This window comes from Dermacentor albipictus, chromosome 8 (assembly GCF_038994185.2).
Source record: "Dermacentor albipictus isolate Rhodes 1998 colony chromosome 8, USDA_Dalb.pri_finalv2, whole genome shotgun sequence".
NCBI classification, from domain to species: domain Eukaryota; kingdom Metazoa; phylum Arthropoda; class Arachnida; order Ixodida; family Ixodidae; genus Dermacentor; species Dermacentor albipictus.
In genome coordinates, this window is record NC_091828.1 from 104,054,337 (window position 1) to 104,068,009 (window position 13,673).

At 46.6% G+C, this 13,673-nt stretch overlaps 1 protein-coding gene across 4 annotated transcripts in view; it reads right to left on the minus strand.

The window, feature by feature from the left end:
- Positions 1 to 13,673, minus strand: part of LOC139048927 (uncharacterized) — a 166,996-nt gene that overhangs the window by 16,063 nt on the left and 137,260 nt on the right. Inside the window, exon 1 of one of the 4 annotated variants that reach the window (XM_070523904.1) lies at positions 2,764 to 2,891. The exons of 2 other annotated variants lie outside the window; for them this stretch is intronic. The gene's annotated coding sequence lies outside the window, so the exon portion shown is untranslated. Of the gene's footprint in view, positions 1 to 2,763; positions 2,892 to 13,673 lie in introns of those variants that run through there. One more of the 4 variants, XM_070523903.1, reaches the window with a different exon arrangement.

Here is a 13,673-nt window from a genome sequence, read left to right on the forward strand (position 1 = left end):
TTCAGATAAGAAGCAAGTGTGGCTCTAAGTTGGGCCGTACAGGAATTTTCGATTTGTTCGGAAATTTTGAGCAGCACATCTTGAGTTGCAGATGAGTCGCGAATAGCCAAATAGTCGTGAGTATAGCTGGTCGAATTGCCGAAGATGGTGGTTAAATACGCTAAATATTATGTCTTCTAGGAGCTTGTGCACGCCTCATGTGAGAGAAATAGGCCTTAGGTTATCGATGCCATACGGTTTCCCGTGCTTGGTAATGAACGTGCTTTTAGTCTGATGCGGAGTGATTGGGGAGCGAAGCTCACGGTAACGGGGTCTGGGCCGGCGGCCGTGTTTGTTCAGGCAGCGGCAATTGCCTGATTGAGCTCTGCAAGCGTTATGTCGCCGTCTAAATGGGACGCAGACGCCCCAACATATCCGGAATAGAAGCGTCTGCGACTGCGACATGTTTGTTACAAAGTGCATCAAAAATTTCCGTATTGGACGCATGCTACAACAGGATGATCTTGCTGCTGAATTCTGCAGCAGCGACAGTCCAAGATTCTGAGGGGCCAACTAGTTCGCAAGCTATGTGTCACGTTTCGCAAAGTTGTAAGGTATTGTTCGGATCATCACATACGAAATGCCATTTCTCACGGGTGCGATGGCGAGAATATTGTCCAATGGTGTCATTCGGTTGCGCGATGCGTTTTGGAAGCGACATGTTGCATTCGATCTTGCGCCAGAGACGGAGGATCCAATACCTTGCTTTCCAAGGGTGGATGACTTGAAAGTCAATAGCAGGCTCGCCGTTGTGTCGTGCAGCTTCTGTATATTTCAATCTTGTCACGAAGGTCATCGGTCCATCCTTGGGGCGTGATGGATCAACCAATCACCGGTGTCTCAACATTACGCATATGGATAATTGTATTATGCGGTGTTTTGGGGCAGAAATTCGGGTAAAACGGTATGATCTCTCGTAAGAGCACCCTGTGAGTTGTGCCACGTGACATGAGCAATTACGAGCAAGCAGTGCGGTACGAGCAATCAAAGCAATTCCCGCGACGTGTGGGAAATCATGGTAGTGTACAAAAATGAAGCGATCTCACTGAATCTAAGCCGAGAGTGCGCGAGTTCTGTGGAATGTATGGGATGTATGCGACAAGGCTACCGTAGCATGATTGCGGATCTTGAATGCTCTGACACTCTCGGCGGACAGTCCCGCGCCTATGTAATCAAATGCTTGAATAAAGTGAGCTTTATTGTTGTGATTATCATGCAGTTGCGTCGCCGTTGCGAGTTACAATATGGATATTTTCTTCCGTTTTCTTTACTCCAAAAGCTTAAATAAATAAAACAGTAAATAAATAAAATAAAATAAATAAATAAATAATAGGCTTACTGCTTCCCGTCCACCCACATATATCAAGCTACAAAAGGAGGAAATTGTGGGGATGTGTGTATGCAGGCATCCAACTGCGCCATGCAGTACGGCAGTTCGCAGTTCAGGGAAATAGAGGAGGTAAATATAGTGTAGAGATTCGGGCGTGTGATTATAACACTGTAAACAGCGCCGCCGCAGCTGCAGTAGGAAATAAACTACGCTGTACATAACACTTGTCGCCACCGTCTACCCCTCCCCCCCCCCCCACTCCCATTCCTCGTTTGTCAACCAAGTAATCGGAGCTGTTACAGGAGGCGGTGCCCAAGGGAAACAACGAAACGTTTAACGGCTCTCAAGGTTTTTTCACATATAAACGGAAACAAAGAAATAGGCAATAAAGCTTGTGTTCAGGCAATATACGTTGCATGGGCACGAGACACTCGTGTGATAAGGCGTGTGCAAACAGAACAAGACTTTGTTTTTGATGGCCCTTGTTATCATTCGACCAACGGAGATTTTTTTCAGCCTACGTTGCTGCTAAGGATATATATTGACACCCTTACTCCTTTATTTTTCTGTGGTAACCACTTTTCACCGGCCAACAAACGTTAAACGTTATCGCCCGGCGCAAAAAGAAAGCGAACTCGGCGAACGAGCACTTACGAGTTTAATTGGTGAACTTTCACCGCGAAACAAACGAAGAACAAAGAACTCGGTGGCAGCGCCGCCAGCAATCGGCCAGAATGAGTGCCAGCCCACTCCCCGATACGTCTTTGTACTTGCGTCATCGAACTTCTTCGACGAAGTATTGGTCAGGAAATACATTCCAGAACACTGTACAGCTTACTTCGAGCGTGCGCCCGAACTGATGACGTGTCCAAACGCTTCTATAGAAAGAACGACAGCACTGAAGACACCTCAGTGGCTATGGTGTTAGGCTGCTGAGCGCGAGGTCGCGGGATCGAATCCCGGCCACGGCGGCCGTATTTCGATGGGGGCGAAATGCGAGAAACACCCGTGTACTTAGATTTAGGTGCACGTTAAAGAACCCCAGGTGGTCGAAGTTTCCGGAGTCCTCCACTACGGCGTGCCTCATAATCAGAAAGTGGTTTTGGCACGTAAAACCCCATAATTAATTAATTAGCACTGAAGACACGTGCGCTATATTAAAGCGACGGTGCCCTCTCCACGTCACAACCGGAAAGCGACAACAAAGCGGTGCAGTCACAGCGAAGGACTCAAAGCCGAAATAAGCCCACGAGGCACTATCAAGGCTTACGACATAACAAGTCCGAATCATATACGAAATCAGTGTTTTATAGCAAGATCCGAGCACATGTCGGACGTGATGCTTTCTAGAACGACTCAACTGCAACGACTTAACTGCCAAGACGTACACGTACCTTCGGATCAAGGCGAGAACGCCAATATCGATGTCATCTCCACGGAGGGAAGCCCCCCACGTCACTCTTTGGTCCGTCCTTTGGAGACGAGAACACTCGAACCTTCGGTCGCTTGTCATAGTTGCCGGGACAGTGTGGCACGTGGCGTCGCCCCACGGCGACAGTGTGTAGGCACACACTAACGTGAACACTGCGCGAACACAAAACTTCACATCGCGACGCAGCAGTTCACAGATGCGGAAAACACTTCCTTCCCGGTCGCCAACGGAAACGACAGTCCGACGCTTCAGGGGCTCGGCAGGCTTAGCAATCGTGTTCTTTCGAACGTCGTGGCCATACTTGGGGACACGTCCGCGATACGCGAGGTGTTGGTCAAAACTGAGTGACGTCAGGGGCCACGGCAGAAGGGGTGAGCAAGTCTGAATACATCTTAGAGGGCGCTGCGTCTGAACGGGGACGAAGTTTTTAAAAAGGATTCTGGAAGGGCACGCCCTGCTGTGGCCAGAGTTCTGTACGATTCTCGCAAGAACAATTAAATTGAATTCTGGAGTTTTACGTGGAAAACCAACAATCTGAAGTTACCACAAGGAACTCCGGCGCTAGGTTATGTGGAAACCGGGCCATTCGGCCAGGAGTTCTCGCAAGACATTGTCGAATTCTGCCCTCTTGTTGAATTTCCGCTCTGGTTAGCACTAATTGGCCAAGATGCCTGCAATGGCTCGCCTGCTTAACTTTCAAAAAATGTGACTATAGAATTTGACAATACGGTGGAGTTTGACCAGAATGTTAAGGATTTTGCCCCAGAATGGGGCTTAGTACATGAATGTCCCTAAACTCGTTCCTTAAGGTTTGAAACGCTTTGTGACTTCGGAAGCTGATCATTTACAACGAATATTGCGTTTCCGTAACTAAATAAGTAAACATCAATAAAATTGTGTGACGACAGCATTGGATCAGAGGACGGCTAGTACAGAAGCCTAACATTGTAATCATGATACGCCACGGGCTCAGGCATCGAGAGGCGGAATAAAACACCTTTAAGAAGTTTAATGAGGTAAGCCAGCGGCGCCGAGTCGCTTTAGCAATCTTGACGCGTTTCGACTTGACCACAGACGCCTCCATAGCCGGAATCACTGGCACTAGCAGGCATGATAAGAGTTGAGTTCTCAGAGTCATCTATGTGCTACGCCCGAAGGAGCGGTATCAAACTGCGGCATTTAACGTGCATTGGTGGCATGTTAAAGAACCTTAGGTGGTTGAAATTATTGCGGGGTCTCCTACAACGGCGTGAAACATAATCATATGGTTGTTTTGGCGCGCGAAACCCGCAGAATATAATTTAATTTAGGTTAGTTATTTATCCGAGTCTTCATGCGTTTAGAAAAATCTAAGATTAGAGGATTTTGGCTAATAAAGGTAGACAAGGCGAAATGAACGAAGCCGCCAAAACAACGGAAGTCATAGGCGAGCATATCAGACAAATTTATCTACAATTTATCACTCGACAGTTGGCTTACGCAAATGGGCAGGCCGTTTGCGATACACCCCTGCCCCCCTTCATGTCTGGTTGTGCCACCGTTCCCCAGTTTCATGCGCGGTATCTTGATCTGACGAAAACAATAAGGGCAGCCGGTGGCCACCTTCAGTGGCAGCTATGCGTCAATCAATGTTCGACACACAGTTCCGCCATGTAACTTTTGCAGATACTAGACAACGAGTTCGCCGCAACATTTATATTGCATATATTGCGATTCCACGCGGAAAGAGAGAAAGGAAAAATGTAGTCATTGAGCTGCAATGCAATAGCATGTGTGATCATAGTGGCATCGAGGAGAGATAAGACGACCTTGAAATTCTAAGGTGCCGGCAGATTTCGTTTCCAGATACACGGAGGACACCAAGATCGCCCTAAATGTTGACCACCGCTCCGTTAGGATTCTTTTCAAGAAAGAAATGTTTCATCCTTCAGCTTTGAAGAGAGGACGAAAGCAGGCATAAAGGGGCTACGTCCGAAACAGTCGGTACGCTTGATTCGCCTGATCCACATGGACCAGTTAATCACAAGGTGCTGCACACTGCCATTTGTTTCAGCGGTGTAGCAGTTGTGACCTCTGAACCACGCCGTTCCTTTCAAGAGTTCAAGGAAAGTTGCAGGTTTGGTTCATGATTTTGCTTCACCCTGTCTTCTGTCGGTGCCGACTTGGTGCAGACGTACAGGTGCGAAACAGCGGCGCAGCAGACGACGCAGAACACATGCGCAGACGCCGTTATAAGCTATCTTGCGTGCGTCCTCATAACAGAAGTTCACGACTTCCGAAACTTATGCACTCCGCCCACTGTGGTCGGAAAAAGAAAAAAAAACGACTGCACCACATCTGCACCGCGTCTGCACCTCAACATTCGTTTCAAGTGTCGCGCTGTGATTGCACCGAAGAAACCAAGTTGTGCAATTTCGGAACTTCTCGTGAACCGCCCTGAACTGGTTATGTTTCCGGAAATCGAACGGACCTAATAACAGCCGCACCCTCTCCCTTTGAGACGGGGATACCGCACTAGTCGGCGCGATTAGTCGACATGCCAAAGCGCCTTCCCTTCAAAGTTCCCTTGATGTCAGGTTTTCTATATGTATGTTTTATAGTTTAACATATTATTAATCTTGGTAGCCTATTACGTATTGTTTGTAAACATTAAATTGTCTATAACGTTGTCATTCATGATAGTTCCGTGCTACGTACCTGCCTTATCATTTGTAACGTACTTGTTTTTGTATATAGCTGAGCGTTGTTAAGAAATGTCTCCGTCCTAAATGTTGTACAAGATATAATCAATTATGTGTGTCCCAGGAAATACGTTAGGTTTGATCAATAGGCTGTTCATTTATTAATACAGACATACGTCTTCAACTGTCTGAAGGCATTGTTTTTGCAACTGATTTATCTTGTGTTAACATTCATGCATCATCGTTGCCCGGACCTCAAAATTCTCAACTCTAAAATGAGAATATAACACTCTAATAAAAGAAGGTTCTGTAGAAAAAGGCGTTGCCAACATTACTTCGAAGACTATTGCAATGAGATCACTCACGTAATTTTCTTAGAGTGAGATAACTGCATCAATTACATTGTGAACTTGCCTGTTAAGAATTCGTACTAGTATCGTCGGCGTATATGACAAATTTCAACGTTGTATTTACTCATTATAATGGTAATAATAAATAATTACATTGAATAAAAACGGTCCTACCGACCTTCATTGATGATAAATGAAGAGAGTCGGAAAGTGATTCAGTAATTCAAAGTGTTTCCGTGCGTTCTTCCTGGTAATAACTCTTTAGAACTGAGCCTTCCTCGCCTACACCACATCGTTAATGTTGGCTTAAAAAAACATTCGAAATCATATCGTCAAAAGATTTTGGCAGCTCTACAAAAATTCTGTATACATTATTTTTATCTTCAAATTGGGAAAATGTGTTATTTCTCAGAGAGCAATGCGTGCTCAGTACTGGGGCCTTCGCGGAATTCATATTCAGAGTTCGATACTGGAATGCATTTATGCTGAACTCATTCAAAAATAACTTTATCAATTATACTTGAAAAGAGAACCCTGGTAACATAGTGCTTGGCCGATAGAATCCCACGTCACTTTTATTGCCTTTCTTTAGCAGAACGGTTCGATGCCATAGGAAAATGTAGGCATGGGTGGACACGAACGTACTTAGAAGGAAACGGACGAGGACTGAAAACTGAAACTGAAACGACTATCAACTGAAAAGTCGGACCACGTCAGATAAAAAGGCAGTCCATGATTGTCATGTGGCGGCGTTATTCCTGAGCATGCGCTGATAAGGTTTTTTCCTTACCGGCTTTCCGCGTGATGGTGGGACCTTGGATGCCATAAATATCTCTGTCGTTGCTATTCTTTTTATTGCAAATACCACTAATTATCTTAAGTATATGTTAATTGTCTATATATATATATATATATATATATATATATATATATATATATATATATATATATATATATAAATTATCGTGATGCGCTTTGAGCAGTAGGCGCTCGCGACAAGAACGTTGGAGCAGCGAGAGGTAGTGTACCCGATCGAGCACCGAAACGAGGTTGTTCTTTCTGGTCGCCGTGGTCTCTCTCCTAGCCACAGCCCCAATGCTCCTTATTTTACAGTACAGTTATGTCCCCCGCGGAAAAGGAAGCCGTCCCGGCGACCTACGGGTAGGACAACACAGGCGGATCCAACGTTACTAGACTAGGTTCAGTTGTCAAACTCTCCGTAGGCGCCATACATCGCGGGTGGCCCCTTGTCTTGGTTTGCCGCCAGAGGGCGGGAGCACCGCAAGTAGCTCTACGCGGGCGCAGCTCTGCGTTGGCGAAGGGGCTTGAGTCCTCAGACTTCGCAACATACGTACTCAGCAAGTGTTTTCACCGATGTGTCTTTAAATGTTTGTATAGTCTCGCGTTTAGGAGATTGATTAAACAACTTTACGTAGCTGTGAAAATGCTGCTGCGCTGCCCCAGAGTGCGCTGTGGAGTCCTTAGTCCAGAGCCGCAGCAGCCCCGGCCGTCCACTGCGCTCTATATTAATCAGCTGTTGCTGATGAGTAGCTGTAAGTAGCTGATTAGTAGTTGTAATCAGCTGTTGCTGCTTAGTACTAATTAAATAATATTGCGAACGCATGAGGCGATGTTAGCGCGACCACACGATGGTCCAAGAAAGTCACGGGAGCCCAAGCGAACCAATCGAGGCAGTTCACGAGGCCAGTCAAGGCTCAGTGAATTAGGCGAAGTTAATTAAGGCACAGTTAATTAAAATAGAGTTAAGGCACTCGAACCCACGGTCGTTGAAACCTGGACCTTTGGTGGTGGCAACGAATTACATAAATAGATGAACTAATTTATTCATTAGTGAATTAAGAAGTACACTAACAATTATTGGATAACTTTTAATTAATAACGAATTAACTACGCATTACCTAACTGGGCGGATTTATAATTTGAACATCTCAAAGCTACGGCAAACATTACCTTGGTTGTGCCCAGCTACGCAGCATTCGCATATTTTAAAACTCTGGCTGAAGTTAGCTGGGAAACACGGTATATACACACTCTCAGCGCTTCATTTCGGGATAAAAAAAAATGAAGCTAGCACTATTTCTTTCATCAGAGCACCGCATTCACAAGTGCAATGTTGAAACCTACGTGAGGTTTGCTTCCTTGCGAGCAGACTTGCACATTCAAAGTAAGTTATCGCTGCAGGAACGGTGCATAAATATGCATTCGCGTCAGTAAATAAAATTGGATGATACGGCCCGTAAACTCTTCAAAACCCACAGGGCATTTAAAACGCATAAGAGTGTCGCAAAAATGCACCGAGACTGCAGCAAAACACGCATATATACAACGCGCCAAAACGCATAAACAACGGACAGTGCTTCGTCGCCCTGTCCGCGCCGCGCTGACCGAGCAAAGTGCGACAGCAGCGCCACGAGATGGGTGGTGGGTCCACGCAGTCACGGGAGTTTGAAAACTGAACCTAGTCTAGTAACGTTGGGCGGATCATAGTAGGGCTTGAGACGCTGGGCATGCACAACTTCGCGTCCTCGATGGCGATGATCCAAAGGTAGCTCGAGGGGTTCCACAATATAGTTGACTGGAGACGTTTGGTTGATCACGCGGTACATGGCTTGGTACTTTGACGCGAGTTTCGCTGACAGTCCATGGGTAGAGGCTGCAACCCAAAAGCCACACTAGCGAGCCACGAACATAGGATACAGGAGCACTGGAAGTTTCTCGATGGTGCTTCTGGCGTTGCTGGTCCTCTGACGTAAATATACGGGAAAGCTTGCGACACTTGTACGAACGAAGCGACACATTGTACGACACATTGCGACACATTGTACGAACGAAGCGCATTTTACAAAAGCAACGCCTAATTCGATTCGAAGCGGGTAGCCAGGACCGCCGCCATGTTTCACGCAAACTCTGCAAACCACGCATTGACGCATGTGCAGTGACGGCCCGCTATTTTGTAGCGTACGCAGTGGTCTAGCGTACGCTAAACTAAACCTGTCTAATGAAGGGAAAGCTAATGAAGCGCGCACAGGGGGGAGCGCTCCTGAAAAGAATGCCGTGTTTTCACTCTCGTTAGTTTAAGCAACAGAAGAGGAAACGTAGGCATCTGATTAGCGGCAGTTATGCAGGACAAAACACGCCACTGAATGTAAAAGTTTTCCTATCTTGCGGCTTTTCCCTTCCGCGTCTGAACAAACGCGAAACCACCGCAAGTGGAAGGTGCGTCGATTAAGCGTCTGTACCGAGCAACCAAAAGCACGGTCAAACGCTGGCGGAGTACTTGGCGCAGTAACACGAGTGCAGAAGCTGAGCCCTCGTAGCTTTTCCTCAACAGCCACTCGGAGTTGTCCGCGAATGTAGGCACGGCAGGCAAACTCCGAAAGCGTGCCAAGCCGGAACACCCGCATTAGGCAGCGCTACGTTGACTAGATAAATGTGGCCAAAGCTAATGGCGCGCTAAGGTCCTTCGTTGTTGCAGACATTGTATTAAAAGGCATGTGCTGGTAAGAAAGCTTATCACGACTTTTGCAGCATTTCTCAAAAGGTTGTTATGCTGATAAATTATAATACCAAAAATTCAGATCTACGCATATACACTTTGAAGGTCTTATATAGTTACATGTCAAAGCCCATCTATTAGATGCTGGCTCCATCGATAGTGAAGGCATTTGGATACCGTTGGAAAGAAACCTTGAGTACGAAATAATTGATGCCTCGAAAGCTACGTGCAGACTCATTTGATCACGCGTATCAAGAATAGTAAATGAGAGTTTTAACCTACTGCACATTTCATTGTTGTTGGTTGTTAACGGTTATTCCCCACTAAATTTCCTTGGCCATTACGTAACATTACACACAGAAATAAATATACCTGGAATGAGAAAACGATGTGGCAGGGATTTGTTGTCTGTGACGGCAGGTGTGCAAACAGGGACGTAAATAGACCGAGGACAACGGCGTTTGTGTTGTCCAGCTCATTCGTCTTCAATGCTTGCCATTGCGCGCCTTGAATACACGCATGTTACATTTCCTCGCTACACAACATTTCAGCAAAACTGCAGGTCATCAGAGCGCCCTAATATTCCAGTTTCGTGGCTCCAAGATCCTCTCCTGGAAAATAAATTTGCCCAATGGAAGCAGCATGGCTGAATATTTATTCGAGATGTCACGAGCCAGTGGACCTACGCTATGAAAGTTAACGTATGGACAGATGCTAATAACGCCCACTAATGTTCATATCAGTACCGCATTTTTTGAAAACTCGAGATGAACTTACTTTCAACTAACACTTTGATTACCACAGAAGAAATCAAGTTTTACTCGAAAAGAAAAAAGAGACTTTCTGCGGAGTTTTGTGGTGTGGCAACTCGAAGTGACGGCGAGGAATTCAAAGCCTCGTCATGAGACTATCAAAACTGCTGCTGGGCAAACCGCAAGAAGCATCCGCGCGGCAGTCTAAGCTTTGCAAAAGAATTTAAATTGCCCTGGTTGCTCGTGGAAGGTTTTTGTTTTTTTCAATCAAATGCAGAAAAGGTCAAGTTACTATATCAGTGAAAGTGAAAAAACTACACCTTGCAAGGACAGGAACGGAGTTTTTAAACGATCGACGTCTCATCTACCTCCCTCCCCTCTTTCGTTTGGGAGGCGGGAGGAAGGTGATACAAAGAGCCCCTGCGATATCTTGCACTTCTACATAATGCTCCGCTCATAAGTTGCAGCGCGGGGCCCACCGCGCCAACGCTCGGGGATAAATGTTGCCGTTGCAGCAGGGTCAGTGCCTCCATGTACAATTGCGGAGAGCTGAATGTCTCGCATGTGGCGAGCAGGAAGCGAGCGCGATAAGCCGGAGAACGCGGCGCCAACAACAGCGGCGAGCGCCATTGAAAACGATGTCACAAACCAAGCAACATGGGGAATCACGTATGGCGTGCTGTCCCCAGGATTCAAAGTCTGGTGCGCGCATTTGGCTACAGAATGCATGCAGCCAACAGCGTTACTCGTGGCTGCTTTGCGAACAATAACTGCATGACGACCCTACTATGTTTATTTTACTGCTATATCAATTGTATGGACCCTCCGGGTGCATTTCTGCCGTCGCCGACGCCGTGAGGTTCCGTATAAATTTCAAGGTCGATAAAATAGGCGGCGCGCCCAGTGTGGTGTAGGTGAGAGTGAAAGCGTGCGAGAGTTAGCCGTCGAACGCGGCTCACTCTCAGCCCGGAGTTGAGTGGAAGACGGGAGGGGGGGGGGGGGGGTGGGGTTGTTTTCCGTCGGCAGCTGCCCACAGCGTGTCCATGCAAGATCCATAGATTGCGAGCGTCTGCGACGTGGCTGAAGTGAACGCCCGCGCGGGCCTCATCTCGAAAGCGATCTGCGATGTTTGAAGAGTGCGCGTATTGCCGGTAGCTTCGTATACGCTGTGTTCTCGAGGTTTCGTTCGCGTTGAAGCGAGAGATACCCGAAGGTCAATTCGATTGCTGGCGATGGCGTCATTCCTCGCTCCAGCATTTTGACAGCGAGTTTCCGCGCTCATCGCGTGATATGTGTTCATGTTTGCATGTACGCGCATGACATCGTCCTTATTAACACAAATCATATAGGCGGGCTTGTTGGTTTCAATCCATGGTAGAATGTGTGAGCGCGACTGAACCAGGACGTAGAAAGAAACACAAAGACAGAGAAAGCGCTGTCTCTGTGTGTCCGTTTATTTCTAAGCCCTCGTTCAGACCGGCTTACAGATTATATCATCTTTAATTTGGTTAGGAAGCGAATGCTTACAAGATTACGCGGCCCATAAAACCACTATCCTCGATTCCTAAAGCTATTGTAGAGAAGGATTGGAACGATGTAGAGGGTTGTCCTCTTCAGCGTTTTGCTCGTTAATGATGCTCGCGTTGAGAGTCCGTGCCCTGAGCTAAGGTTCGGTCCAAAACGCCGGTGACTAATAAATGCCTAGGCAAGTGTTGTATTTTTCTACAGTGTTCTCAGCCATTTCCCTGGAACTTTTCATGGCGTTTTCGACGATTCCATAGCGTTTTTGTGCACAGGACGGTTATATGCTCATCGGATAGCCAACGTCGCCTCAGGTTTCGTCGCTGTACCCTTCGACTGGGGATCGCCGTAAAGGCGTCCAACCCTCTAGGGTGTGTTGACTCTACGCAGGCTGTCTCAGTGTTTCTAGTCCCGCTTAGCAAATACGAGAAAGTCGCCAAGCCCGGATAAACGAATTAGCGAGTGCTACGCTTACTGGATAAATGTTGCTAATGCTAAAGGCGCCTTTATGTTCCTTCGCTGCTGCACACGTTAGGTCAAAAAAACTTTTGCTGATTACAAAGTTTCTTAAGAATGTCGCAGTATATGGTAAAAGTTCGTTAAGTTGACAAAGTAATTATTCAACATTGTGGATGTAGCGATATTCACTTGGAAGGTCGCATAAAATGGCATGTGTCAGCCTTTCGATTACATGTTGGCTCCATTGGCAGTAGAGTTACCTTCGCCGTGACGAAAAATGCATAATTACAAAAAAAATATATGATGGCTGGAAGACAGCGTGTACGCTTAGTTCTGTAGTTGTACAAACTATAATGAGTATATGCTTTGCCCTACTGCACATTTCATTACTGGTAATTGTTCACAGTCATTGCCCACTACATTTCATTGGCCATAATATAACAATAAACAGAGGAATAAATATACCAGGAATGTGAGAGAGATGTGGCATGAATTTGTTGTCTATAAAGGCAGCTCTGCAATCAGGGACGTAAATAGAGCGCGTACAGCGAGGACAACGGCATCTATATTATTCAGCTCGTTCTTCTTGCAAGCCTGCCTTTGCGTGCCATGAATACAGGCATGTTACATTTACTCCCTACACAAGATTTTAGGATAACTGCATGCCACCAGGGCACCCTATTTATACCGCAGTGTCATGGCTCCAAGCATCTGATCTTGAAAATAAATATGGCCAAAGGAAGCAGCGTAGTTGGGTATTTCTGCTTGACGTTACGAACCAATGTACCTATGCTGTGAAATTTAACAGATGGACAGATGCTAAGGATGCCCATTAATGTTCTTATCTGTTGCGCATTCCATGAAAACACGCGATGAACTTACCTTGCACTATGGTATTGGTTACCACCTAAGAAATTAAGTCTCACTCGAAAAAGGGAATTTCTGCCGCGTTTCAGCTGTGGTAACTCGAAGTGGCAGCGATGAATTCAATGTCTCGTCATGATACAATCAAAGCTGCTTGTGGGCAAGCGCTAAAGGCATCCATGCAGCAGTCTAAGCTTTGCCCAATAACTTAAATTGCCGCAGTTGGTTGTTAAAGTTACTAAATGTCTGAATCAAATGCAGGAAAAGCCAAGTTATTAACGCATAAATGTGAAGAACCTACACCTTGCAACGAGAGGAACAGAATTTTGCAATGATAAACGTATCATGTGTCTCCCTCCTCCCTTTCTTTTGGGAGGGCGGAGGCAGGTGATTCAAAGCCAGTCGGTACAGTGCCGCTTGTAACTAGTAGGCTGCAGCCGACCGCGCCAATGCTCGGAGATAACTGTTGCCCTTGCAGCAGCGTCCAGGATACAACTGCGGAGAGCTGAAGGTCTCGCATGAGGCGAGCAGGAAGCGAATGCCGTGAGGCTCCGTGTGAAGCCCAAGGGCTGTAAAATAGTCGATGGGCGCCGTATGCCGTAAGTGCGAGTGGAAGTTTGCGAGGGTGAGCCCGCGAACGCAGCTGATTCTCGCTTGCGCGATCGAGGAAGGCTGGCCGGAAGCGCGCCCTCTCCTGTCGCACGCGAGACACAGGCAAAAGACGGGGA